The 14,469-nt window shown below is 28.5% G+C and overlaps 1 protein-coding gene across 3 annotated transcripts in view; it reads right to left on the bottom strand.

Moving 5' to 3' along the window:
* Positions 1 to 14,469, bottom strand: part of LOC111625160 — a 112,408-nt gene that overhangs the window by 87,198 nt on the left and 10,741 nt on the right. Inside the window, exon 1 of one of the 3 annotated variants that reach the window (XM_023368220.1) lies at positions 14,229 to 14,247. The exons of 1 other annotated variant lie outside the window; for it this stretch is intronic. The gene's annotated coding sequence lies outside the window, so the exon portion shown is untranslated. Of the gene's footprint in view, positions 1 to 3,685; positions 3,921 to 14,228; positions 14,248 to 14,469 lie in introns of those variants that run through there. One more of the 3 variants, XM_023368212.1, reaches the window with a different exon arrangement.

Genomic DNA, 14,469 nt, shown 5'->3' with positions numbered 1-14,469 from the left:
ATTTAATAGATAAAAAAAAGATAAATTTTTATCTATTAAATTTTTTGGCAACCATTTTAAAATTTTATTTAAAATTCATGAAATTTCTAACATTTTTCTGCTCAGTTTTTGTTTTGATCTTTATAATTAAGAAATTTTATTTAAAAATGTTAAAAACAAGTTATAATTTTGACAAAAAATCGAGATAAAAATGATCTTCACATTCGAAATTCAACAATTTTTTCCTATTTTATAATTATTTTATATAAAATATTGCAAAAAATAGCATCGATAATATAACATTTCTATTAATTAAGAAACAGCACAGACAACCAGACAGCCGAATTGATAACATTAAATAACTAAAAAACTTTCTAAAAAACATGCATATTTATAAGATTTATTTGTCATTTTAGGCGCAAATTAACATCGAATAATAACTTTTAAATGGCATTTCTTTGTTCGAAAATGCCAGGAGGAAGTTTAAGAAAATCTATTTTATATCTAATGAAAAATAAATAGGAGTAAACTTATGTATACAAATTGTTAACCATATAAATATAATTAAATCATCATAAATATTAAAATTTACATTTTAAGTGGAGAGATGATGAAGCATTTAATGAGAGAAAAATATGACCTAAAGCTAATAATAAACTAACCTGAAACTCCTTGAAGAGTAGAAGATTCAAGCCCTTATGTTTATTAAATTCCACTTCAAAAGTGTAACTCAGAAACCGAATATCTGGGTTAAACAATTGTCTGTTGATATTTTATTTGTTCCTAAAGGTCAAAAGCGAACAATGTTTGCATTGGTGTGTATTTATATCAACTGGTAGGTTATCAATATATCAATATTGTTATATTAAATATGCTGAAGAGCGATGCTGCTATGATATAAGTACGTAATTTTAATAGTATGACCTTTAAAATTTACTTTAACGATAGTTGCTTAGCAGAATTTACAACTAAAGCAGTCGAAGTATTAACTACTCTACGATAATCCAACGATTAATTTAATATCTAAGATAAATATTTTGTGTAATTTAATTTGATTAAAATATCAATTATTTATAGTATTTTATTAAGCACGGATCCACCAGAAAATACGACTATTAATATGAAAAAAAAGACTGGTATTTTTACAATCGTAAAGTGCATTCAAACGATCAACCATAAAGTTTGACATTGCCCCTGACAATGAACTTTCTCTGCATAGCTTTACACTATTGCAGCAAAGCTCTACTTTTAAATTTGATTTTTTTAATAGTATTATTTAAGTATTTTGTATTAAATTGAGTGTATTAATGCGTTTATTAATTTAATATAAAATTAGATTTAACAGCCAAATTCTAATTACTCTACATGCATTAAAAGAGCATTAGATAATTTCGGATGCTGGAAAAATATTAAGAAAAATTATAAAGAATAACTTGATTGTTTGGTTATTAAAACACTTTAAAATATTTGTTTAGTTTCATGAGAATATTTTTAATTAAGAAAATTAATTCTTTTCTCTTCTTTTAGAGGAGTAAATAAATATTTTTCCACGCTAAAATTCCTCGAAAGTATATTAACTATTTAAAAAGGATAAATTTATAATTAACTTCTTCAAAATAATCTTAATTATAAGTTGGCCATTTCTAATAATTAATAGTTACTCAACCATTAGAAAATTAACTAAAAATAAATAAATAAATATATATATATATAATTCATAATCACTGAATCACTGCAAAAATGATATAGAGCGAAATGGATGCGTCACTACGACAGGTAGTACAGTACATAGCACTTGCCTAGTGAAGTTTAGTAGTCTTTTGCTCCTGTACAGTACATCGTAACTTTCCTGTTAACGATAGAACCGCGCCGGTTATGCATCGAACTCCATTCAGAGAAAAAATTTTTGAATTGAAATAACGTGACTTACGGTACAAATCGGAAGTTAATATATACAATAGTTAGTCTTGTGCTCTTTCTCTTACCATTTCTATTTCTCGTCTCGACTTTCATGTATCTAACTCCGTTTTCGAGTTTAAGAAAGGAATTAATATAATAGAAAAATTAGAAGTACGAAATAACCAATAATCTTAATCTTTGCTGTTGTTATTTTTTGCCTGAGCAGCGCTGGGCTCACAGTGCTAATTATTAAGAAAACAGATGTTTCTATCCATTTTATATAATTTTACAATTAATTAAGAAACTCATTAATTNTTTAATTTTCATTGAATTAATGCCCTAAATATATATATTTCCTGCAATACCCTGTTGTTATACAGTGAAAGTTCATTACCAGGGGCAAGATAACATTACCCAGCTTCTTGTACAGTACATGTTATGAATATAAAACAAATATTTACGCATTAATTAATAACTTTAATTAACCTAAATAAATATTGTATTATTTTCAAATAAAATTATGTAAAGTTACTTTTTATAATTGTCTTGTAATATTAAATGAAAGATCTTTGTTTTACTATATGCTACATATTTTACACAAGGTAACAATTTACAATTTTCCAGTAATCTTTTCTACTTTTTGTATCTTTTCTATCCTTTAATCCTTAAATATAATCCATTAAAAGTTATTAATTTTCTCCTGTCACGTGCCAAAACAATTTTTCATATTACGATCGATCATTAACCAGGAAGGAGAAGTAGTGAACTTGCGAAGTTCGACTAACCTATAAACTCCTCATTCACATTCAACCAGGAAAATAAAATACATTTATAAATTTTAAACTGTTAATCCTATCAAACTCCTAACATATTTTAGTTAGTGAAAACAGCTGAGCCGAAGAAAAGAATCGATTTGTTAGTCGATACTTACTCGCTCCGTTACTGCACTGCAATATCTTTTCTAACAAACTCAAATAAATCGATATCGATTATCAATGATTATTTGTTATTATTATTTTATTAATTAATTAATCGAAAATTGAAAAAAAAATAATCTTCTTTTTCAATTGAATTTGAATAATATTTTTCTCTATTTTCCAACGAAACAACGCGTAAATATCCTCATTAATAAACGTTAATCACCGCATTCCATCTGGTTAACGGGATTATCCGCCTGAATTCTCTTATATTAAGGAAATTATATATAATTTACCTCTCGGCTTTCAATTATAACGCCTATATCGTTTATAATTAATACATTTTACATATTATATATTAAAAATTATAATTGTTAAATTAATTTAAACACTCTCAAAGAGGGTATCTTCTTCTTCTTCTGTAAGTGAATGATGCTTACTATTTTATAACTTTGGAGTTGTAGTAAAAAATTTTCCAGCCTTATAATAGACTAGATTAATGCTTTATAGTATTAAAAACTGGATATATATTATATTTAATATTATAAAATTAATATTTCGATAGAATTTTCCTTACTTACAGAAGAATCGCAAAAGTATTTATTGATATTATATAGGTTAACTATCGACCGAATGGTAATTGATTTAAATCCTTGCACTTTATATAGTAATTTTAAATTACACTTAAAATTTTAAGAGTGTAATTTCCAGTATTATCAAATTAGATAACGTCTACATTATTTATTTACTACATTACGATTAGATAACGAGACGATAATCCCATATTGTTATCCCGTACATTAAATATAATACGTGTTATATATCAAAAGATGCCGATTTCTCCTTAAGCGAAACGTTAAATTGAGGAAATTTGGCTATAAAGTACTTACCGAGTTAAGTCTCCGTCGGTAATGCCAAATAAAACTAGAGCTAAACCTCGATTTTACTTGTCGAACGGTTGAAGAAACGACACGAGGTTACATCAGTGAGAAATGGGCACAGATACAACACACCTCTGACGATTTCTAGTAGCAATGGGTTTGTATATCCGCTTAACAATCATTAAGCATTATTCGAAACATCCAGATCGGTTATGGATCCGAGATATTCACGTTGCCACCTTCCGTCTGGGGCGCTAACGTCGACAAAATGGCTGTCCTGCGGATTTCTCGGCGCATTTTCACAAATTACTCCGTCTTAATATCCTTAAATCTACCGAAAATCTTTCCTTTTAGTAATTATAACTTCGTTCTTTAATAATTTACATGCCGAAATGATCGTTTATATCTTTAAATTCTTGTATATTTCGATAATATTAGCAAATATCTGAAGGGGTGTCGATACATGTGTATATTTTTTCTCTTCTAAAAAATTTTATATTTCTTTGTTATTATTTTAAAAATTTGAATCTTACGAACGGATACTTTATGTTATTTCTGTTTCGTACGGATAGACACGCAAACAAGCTCGAAATTTATAAAAATAAGTGGAAAATCTCAGGCGAAACGTATGCTGTTACTGAAGCATGCGTGTAGTTTCCTCATCGACCGGTTTGTCGATTCTGTCACTAGTAACAAAACTAAGCTCCGTATCCTACGTGGTATGTAGATTAGCCTGACGTTTCGTTTTTAACATTTTATTATTATTATATTATTATTTATTTATTTATTTTTAAAGGAGAGAGAGAGAGAAGAAAAATTAGTTGTTTCTACTCTTCTACATCATAAACTACGCTTTAGATACGTAGAACATAGTTTGTGGTTGCAGTGTTACGAAGAGAAGCAAGCTTTCATATAATATTGGATGCATAAATTTATTAATATCCGTTATTTTGTAGCAGATAATTACTAATTTATATTTATAACACGCAGATATTTCGTGACTGGCTTTTATTATTATTATTATAATTCCGACTTTTTATTTGAATAATAAAAAAAATAATAATAATAAATTTCATTTTCTTTTATTTAATCTTACTTTTTAAGATTTACTTTTAGTTTATATTATTTGTGGTCGAGATTTATATGGTTTCATTCACTTAAATGGATTAAAAGTCCTGGGAGATTTTGTAAAATGGATTTTCCCCCCCTTTAAATGAATTTGTACTTAGTTCATGCTTATTTTTCTTTCAATTTTTCAATAAAAATAGAGAATTTTATTGCAATTTTTTATAGTGTATATTATAGAATAATTTAATATCTAATGTCGGGCGTAAGCAACTTAGATATTTGTTTAGGGAATCGTGCTTTTAGGGGCCTCAGACACGCACTGTTACATGCTTGTAGACATTAAATTGTGGACTAATAATCGAAAAACTCCGCATTAATCTTACACATCTTATTTTAATATCTAACACGTGTGATACGAGCTTTAAACTATATAAATATATATAGAAGTGGCCTCATAAGACTAAGCTTACGTCAGATAAACTATTGTTATATTGTCATAAACAAGTCGATGTTCTATTTTAAATTTATAAAACAAAATATTTATTTTTACTAATATAATTTACAGTAATTGCAATTAATTTTATAGAGCTATTTAACTATATTCATGTTGTAATTGTCACTTGACATGATAACTGTATGATGATGGCCACTTTGTCAGATTGTCATTTGTGCTGAATCGAATTCGGAGACATCCCATTTACAATTTCTGACCCTTTCGAGTGTTTGGTTTGCTAATATACAAGTAAACGTTAGAAGAGATTTTAATTTGTTAAGGTATTGCTTCAGTCTGCAAGCTGCTTTTCATTAGCTGAATACACGAATGATTCATGTGCACATAAAATGCAGTGTAAAATTTACATAATGAATTCTAATTAATAAATAAAATTAAACTTAGGTTACAGTTTCTAAACATATTTCCAGTAAGAATAATGGTAATATAACTGAATAGAAAGCTTAAATGTAAGTTAAATTTAAATTTCTGTACATCAGAAGAAGCGAGGAGGAGCCTTTATTAAGGCTCTTCCTATTATTATTATTAACCTATCATTAACTTATCACTATTATTATAACACCTGAAAGGCTCTTACTTCAAGCAAGGAAGAGCCTTAAAATGACTCGTCCTTGCTTATAGTAATAGTTTTTATGATCAGAAAGCACTTTGCCTGGAACAAGCAAGAAATAACCTTTTTTTAAAGGCTTTTCCTTGCTTGTTCCTGGACGAATTGTGAAGATTCTCAGAAGTTCAATTGTGCTATCTTGATCTTGTGTTCTTGCATTGTGAAAGGGACGTGTTTGTCTTCTAATTACGACAGTATTTAGTGACTTTCCTTCTGCGTTTTTATGTTTTCTTTATCTCTTTCCTGTATTTTTTAAACAAAAGTTACACTACTTAATTTATTCAAATTGTAAGGTTCCACAATTGAGATGAAGGAAGCCATATAGATCCAAATTTTCTCATAAAATTTTATTATTTTAATTAAACTGACGTTTCCTATATCATATTATCTTACATAAATATTTAAAATCCAAATCAAACACAAATCTATTTGATGAACGAGAGTGGGCGTATGAATTTAAATATAAAGAAAATTAAAATATAAAGTTTCTCGAGCTATTTTCAGGCTGTCAGAAAGTCTGTTCAAACAAACTTCCTTCGTATCTCGTCATCCATGCAAAATCGACGATTTTTATCTCTTTCAGTGATAAATTTCATAAAGATAAATAGCATAAAGATTCAAATATAGAGTGATAAATATGGCTTCGGATACATTATTTATAAAGTTAAGTTTATCTTCGAATAAAAAATAATCTCTATAAATTAAAATTTTAATATAAAAATAATTTCTAAACAAATTTTTCATATATTACAATGAATTGATTGATTATTACTTACATTCTATGTATCGAAATTAACGTAAAGTTAAACATATGCAACCCTTTATTTGCAGTCGTGTCAATTGTATTATATTTGACCCTTCAGAATTTCTTAAATCTCCACTTTTCCTAGACCCTCTTAACCCCCAAAAAACTGAAAAAAAAAATAATTCTGGGGTGTGGATTTGTGTATGTGTTGGTGTCTATTTCGTTTAATATCTCAGAATGGGGTAAAGGTTAAGAAACGATATTTGGCATGGTGACTTGTATATAAGGGGCATTGATGCTATTAAATTTTGGAGTGCAAAATTCAATGGGATGGAGAGAGAGAAAGGGAGAAGTCACGTGCCATATCTTGCGTGTAGTCGGAGTATGGTGAAAATTTCACTCGTTATTGGCCTTTACAACATTTTAAAAACTCATCTTTACCCTCAAAATTAAGCAATTTTTTCTTTTTTATAATACTGTAATTAATAATATAAAAGTTATTTTTTAATAATAACATCTGATAACAGATGGCTTTCACATACAATTTGAAATGTTGCCGGGAAAGTTACGCAACTTGTTGCCGGATTTCGTTATTAAAATGTTACTAAAATTCTAACAATATTTTAATTAAAAATTCAAATGCTTGGTTTAAATCAAATATATTTAAAAGCTATCATAAAATTTTATTAATTTATTTAGTAAAGTTTGTATATTTCAAATTTATAATATTTTCTGTGCAGATTTTAAGTATATTTATTAAATATGAGCTTAGATAGCCTTATTCATTTTACGCTTATGTTTATCTTCTAAATTTAATTAAGTAAATTAGTTATCGTCAATATATTTACGAAATTTCATTGTAAAATACGTCAATCATATCTTAACAAACATAATAAGTTTAGTTACTTAAAAGCTATTTAACTTTAACCTAGTAAAGTACAGAGGGGTGATCTTTTTTCTAATAATCGCAGCTTATAAAATGAATAATGCTGTTAGTAAGCTTTCTCTGCAGCATCTACTTTTGTAAATGATGCTTTCTTTAAAATAAACGAACAATTATTTATTGTGACATCGTCATAATGCCGTGCTGTAATTTTTAATCATCTTTTAATTTAAAAAAATTGAATTCCGGTCCAGAGCAAAAGTTTATATAAAATTAATCGAGGTCTCCTGCTCCTAAGCTTCCCATATCTGTTCTCGATTTTCGTCTATCTAACTCCCTTCTCGAGATTAATATGAAAGACAGACACACACACACACACACACACAATACAGACAATGGAGTATAGGTGTACAGACAATATGGGTGTACAATTTGAGAATTTCAGCCCAACAAGAACTTTTAGGTGCAGAAGGCCCTAATTATCTAATATAAACGTCAGGTTGCACCAGAAGTCACGTTATTTCAATTCACAAATATCTTACAGAAACGAGTTAGATGGAAGGCCGACATGTTAATAGGAAAAGTATGATGTACAGGGGCAAGACATTATTAAAATCAAGAGCATATATTTTAAATTAAATTAAATTGAAGTAAAAAAATGCAGTCACAATAAATAATTGCTCTTTTTTCCAATAAATTCAAATTTATTAATTAATTAAAATTTTTAGTTTAATTCGCATTAATTCACTTCATAAAAATCTACAATTCAAAATATCATGCAGACGTGTAACATTTTATTATTNTTCTATTTTTCTAAATATTTTGTATTAAATAATTAGAATAAAAATTAAAAGTTGAAATTTACTTTAAAATATTTTAAATAACGTTTAATTTTCATTGAATTAATGCCCTAAATATATATATTTCCTGCAATACCCTGTTGTTATACAGTGAAAGTTCATTACCAGGGGCAAGATAACATTACCCAGCTTCTTGTACAGTACATGTTATGAATATAAAACAAATATTTACGCATTAATTAATAACTTTAATTAACCTAAATAAATATTGTATTATTTTCAAATAAAATTATGTAAAGTTACTTTTTATAATTGTCTTGTAATATTAAATGAAAGATCTTTGTTTTACTATATGCTACATATTTTACACAAGGTAACAATTTACAATTTTCCAGTAATCTTTTCTACTTTTTGTATCTTTTCTATCCTTTAATCCTTAAATATAATCCATTAAAAGTTATTAATTTTCTCCTGTCACGTGCCAAAACAATTTTTCATATTACGATCGATCATTAACCAGGAAGGAGAAGTAGTGAACTTGCGAAGTTCGACTAACCTATAAACTCCTCATTCACATTCAACCAGGAAAATAAAATACATTTATAAATTTTAAACTGTTAATCCTATCAAACTCCTAACATATTTTAGTTAGTGAAAACAGCTGAGCCGAAGAAAAGAATCGATTTGTTAGTCGATACTTACTCGCTCCGTTACTGCACTGCAATATCTTTTCTAACAAACTCAAATAAATCGATATCGATTATCAATGATTATTTGTTATTATTATTTTATTAATTAATTAATCGAAAATTGAAAAAAAAATAATCTTCTTTTTCAATTGAATTTGAATAATATTTTTCTCTATTTTCCAACGAAACAACGCGTAAATATCCTCATTAATAAACGTTAATCACCGCATTCCATCTGGTTAACGGGATTATCCGCCTGAATTCTCTTATATTAAGGAAATTATATATAATTTACCTCTCGGCTTTCAATTATAACGCCTATATCGTTTATAATTAATACATTTTACATATTATATATTAAAAATTATAATTGTTAAATTAATTTAAACACTCTCAAAGAGGGTATCTTCTTCTTCTTCTGTAAGTGAATGATGCTTACTATTTTATAACTTTGGAGTTGTAGTAAAAAATTTTCCAGCCTTATAATAGACTAGATTAATGCTTTATAGTATTAAAAACTGGATATATATTATATTTAATATTATAAAATTAATATTTCGATAGAATTTTCCTTACTTACAGAAGAATCGCAAAAGTATTTATTGATATTATATAGGTTAACTATCGACCGAATGGTAATTGATTTAAATCCTTGCACTTTATATAGTAATTTTAAATTACACTTAAAATTTTAAGAGTGTAATTTCCAGTATTATCAAATTAGATAACGTCTACATTATTTATTTACTACATTACGATTAGATAACGAGACGATAATCCCATATTGTTATCCCGTACATTAAATATAATACGTGTTATATATCAAAAGATGCCGATTTCTCCTTAAGCGAAACGTTAAATTGAGGAAATTTGGCTATAAAGTACTTACCGAGTTAAGTCTCCGTCGGTAATGCCAAATAAAACTAGAGCTAAACCTCGATTTTACTTGTCGAACGGTTGAAGAAACGACACGAGGTTACATCAGTGAGAAATGGGCACAGATACAACACACCTCTGACGATTTCTAGTAGCAATGGGTTTGTATATCCGCTTAACAATCATTAAGCATTATTCGAAACATCCAGATCGGTTATGGATCCGAGATATTCACGTTGCCACCTTCCGTCTGGGGCGCTAACGTCGACAAAATGGCTGTCCTGCGGATTTCTCGGCGCATTTTCACAAATTACTCCGTCTTAATATCCTTAAATCTACCGAAAATCTTTCCTTTTAGTAATTATAACTTCGTTCTTTAATAATTTACATGCCGAAATGATCGTTTATATCTTTAAATTCTTGTATATTTCGATAATATTAGCAAATATCCGAAGGGGTGTCGATACATGTGTATATTTTTTCTCTTCTAAAAAATTTTATATTTCTTTGTTATTATTTTAAAAATTTGAATCTTACGAACGGATACTTTATGTTATTTCTGTTTCGTACGGATAGACACGCAAACAAGCTCGAAATTTATAAAAATAAGTGGAAAATCTCAGGCGAAACGTATGCTGTTACTGAAGCATGCGTGTAGTTTCCTCATCGACCGGTTTGTCGATTCTGTCACTAGTAACAAAACTAAGCTCCGTATCCTACGTGGTATGTAGATTAGCCTGACGTTTCGTTTTTAACATTTTATTATTATTATNATTCAAAAATTGAAACAAATCATTTAAATTTAATGATAGTAGAATTTTTCTACATTGATATATATTTAATAATTTAAAAAAAAAGGAGAGAGAAAAATTGTGGAGAGCAAGAAGAAATTTATTTGATTGAACTTAAATGATTCAAAGATGATTTTTCATTAATGTAATGATGTAGAAAAATTGATTAAGAGAAACATTTATCTAATAATTCAACCCCACGAAAAAAAATAATAATTTTAAATTATATATCATATATTTTATGTATTAAATATAAATTATTTTTCTTATTTTTATTAAATAATTTTTTCCTTATGTTTTTACACTACTTACCTCATTTTTTTTTTTCATTGGCATAAAATATTCCCTCCTTTCACTTTACTCCTTAAAAATTATTTTTTACAGTAAAAATAATTTACAAAATCTTCTTTAATATATTAAATAAATAATAAAACATAGCAAAACATTTCAAATATTAAAAGATAATGTAAGTGCTTCACTTGATCCTTCTTGTAAGTCAGTAATGGATCCGCAGCCATTTTTGTTTTATTAACATCTAAAGGCATTTTTATGGCATTTTCGAGGAAACTTTACTATAAGTATACAAAATTTCGGCTTCCGTCAATAGCGTAAAAGAAGGAAAAGTTGGCAACGTTCTTTCTGGACTTTCTTGGCATTTTTTATTTGTTTTTATCCTTAATCATTTCTACCATTACCTTTAAGCGATCAGATTGGTTCGGAAGATATTAAGGGAGCCATATCTCTTAAACCAATGGTCTGTTTTTCTTGAAAATTTCCAGAAAGATTTCCATCTAATACCCAAACCTCCTTGCAATATTTCAGAAATTTTCAACAAAAGACACAAGAGTTATTGGATCTTTTCTTAATATCAAGAATTGAATTCGATAGATGAAGATATGGAAAGCTTGGGAGAAGGGGACTCCAATTAACAACACAAGAACTTCCAGTCTGGACTGGAAGTCAAGTTATTTTAATTCAAAAATTTTCTTCAGAATGGAGTTAGATAGACGATCGGGCACGACTCCATTGCTAACTGAAAAGTATGATGTACAGAGGCAAGTCACTACTAATTTGAAGTGGAGAGCATATATTTTAAATTAAATAAATTAAAAAAAGTATGATTAAAAATTGCAGCCCGGCATTGTGACGATGTCACAATAAATAATTGCTCGTTGTATGTATGATTTCGTAGTGTAAAATCAATTCTTTATAACAATACTTATTTCAAAAGAATTAAAGAAGATTAACATAAATTAACTTAAAAATTATGCAATTTAAAACTTAAGAAATTAGTTAATATTCGTTATATTTAATTATAGTTAACGCTAGGGAATTAAAGATTAAGAATTGTAAATACCAGTCTTTTAATTATTTGATTAAATGTGTACAGTACTATCAAACTGTAAACTAATTGTAAACTTTCGGGTATTTTTATTTTATTTGGAATAGCGAATATTTATGGGTTTAAAATAATTGTAAATGTTTCAATTGAAAAGTTTTGTTAACAGTAATTGGTACTACTCATCAGTGGCCAACTGGATAAAACACTGATCTTCGGTAATTGACCGTGGGTTCGCGCCACAAAATTAATTAAGCTTTTCTCCGTTTCATAATAATTAAAAATATAAAAACTTTTAAATAATAATATATTTTAACAGCTGGCGCCACATACGCAGTTTTAAATGTTGCCGGAAAAGTTAAGCAACTCGTTGCTGGATTTTTTTCTGAATTACGTTTATACAGGGTGTATCAGAACCGTAAATTTGAACTAAAGAAACTTTATATCACATTTCCGGCTATAGGTTCCTTATATCAAAACGTTCAAAATTTCATCTTCTACAATCCCCGAAATTTTTAAAACGTCATTCTGATACACCCTGTATAAATCTAGCCCGGATGGCAGAGGTGGTTAAGACGTTAGTCTACCTCTTTGGGGAATCCGGGATCGAATCCGTAGATCACCCCTGGAATTTTTCTGGAAGGTAGTGTATCCCGAATATATTGGGTTCAATCTCTCACCAGCCGGTTGCCCAGTTGTGGCCCTGGCCAAATTCTAGATAGGTACAATTAAAAGTGCCCAAATGGAACCGAAATAAAAGATAAAAATTTGGTTTAAACATTTCTTCCCTGAGGCTCTAAGAGTACCGAGCCCGTGCCGAATTTATAATCTCCGTCATAGATTCGTTCAGAGCCACAATGAGCATCTGAAAATTGGACCCCACTCAGAAAATTTCTGAGATTTACGCATGGACTCGAGCTATTTTTAATTTATTTCATTTAAAATATATGCTCTCCACCTCAAATTAGTAATGTCTTACCTCTGTACATCATACTTTTCCGTTAGCAAAGGAGTAGTGCCCGGTTATCTATCTAACTCCATTGTAAAAATTTTTGAATTGAAATAACGTGACTTCCGATATGGATCGGAAATTCATATATAGCTATTTGAGACCCACTGCCGCTAAGGTTTCTATATCTCGTCTCGAATTTCATTTATCTAACATCATTCTCGAGATTAAGGAATGACAGACAGACTATACACAGACGGACCGATAGACGACAGTGGAAATTTATAAGTCTTTATGGCACTTCTTATTGGATTGCAATTTTTGCATTGCAGATCTAGAAATTCCCGCTGGCATGCGTCTGTCTGTTTGTCCTTCCTTAATCTCGAGAATAGAGTTAGATACATGTAAATCGAAACTAGATATGGAGAGCTTAGAGGCAGGAGCCCCAATTAACTATAGATGAACATCCAATCTGGACCAGAAGTCAAGTTAAGATAGGAAAACTCGATCACTGATGGGTAGTAATGGGATACGTTCTTGTTTATTACAATACCCGCAATGGGGTTGAATAACTGCAACTGCAACAATGGTGAGGAGAGTGTAAAGTATATTGTATAGTCTATATTTAATTAGGAATGTTGTTTTTATTATTTAAATTCGTAAAAATTATTTATTTTAAAAGAGAGAGAGAGAGAGAGAGAATAACCATGTACAGAGTTTTAATATTTCCATAAATTTTGAATAGGTTTAAAATATATTAATTTACTATTTAGCAATATGATTTGCATATTTAAATTTTGTTAAATTAACAATTTCACCGATTACAATACTTTCCCTCTAACTTTAACAACCGGAAAGTAAAATATAATAAAAGATTTAATGACACCTTACTATTAAATTCGGTTCATTTGATTATACGTGGATAATTAGTAATATTTTTTACATAATAGAATGATGTAAGAAATACAGTAGACCCCTATAACACTGTAGATAATTCCGTGTTATATGAATCCCGTGTTGTACGAGTCATTTAGATTTTACAAATATGTGAGCCGTTCACAGCCCGGCACACGTATTTGTAAAATCTAAGTGACTCGTACAACACGGAATTATCTACAGTGTTATAGGGGGGTCTACTGTATTACATAAATAAAAATTATTTCTTCTACAACCTTATTTATAGGGAGGAAAAAAGTGTCTTAAAGTCTGATTTCTCCGAATTTGTATTGTAAATAACAAAATAATTCTATTAAATAACTTTGTAATAAGAATTTTGTCGTAAAAGCCACATTACCAAAGTCACGTTGATCCCGANCGTTATTTTGTAGCAGATAATTACTAATTTATATTTATAACACGCAGATATTTCGTGACTGGCTTTTATTATTATTATTATAATTCCGACTTTTTATTTGAATAATAAAAAAAATAATAATAATAAATTTCATTTTCTTTTATTTAATCTTACTTTTTAAGATTTACTTTTAGTTTATATTATTTGTGGTCGAGATTTATATGGTTTCATTCACTTAAAT

The sequence above is a fragment of the Centruroides sculpturatus genome, unplaced genomic scaffold (genome assembly GCF_000671375.1).
Source record: "Centruroides sculpturatus isolate CEXI.00-Female unplaced genomic scaffold, Cexi_2.0 scaffold77, whole genome shotgun sequence".
NCBI classification, from domain to species: domain Eukaryota; kingdom Metazoa; phylum Arthropoda; class Arachnida; order Scorpiones; family Buthidae; genus Centruroides; species Centruroides sculpturatus.
This window is presented reverse-complemented; position numbering and strand designations above follow the sequence as displayed.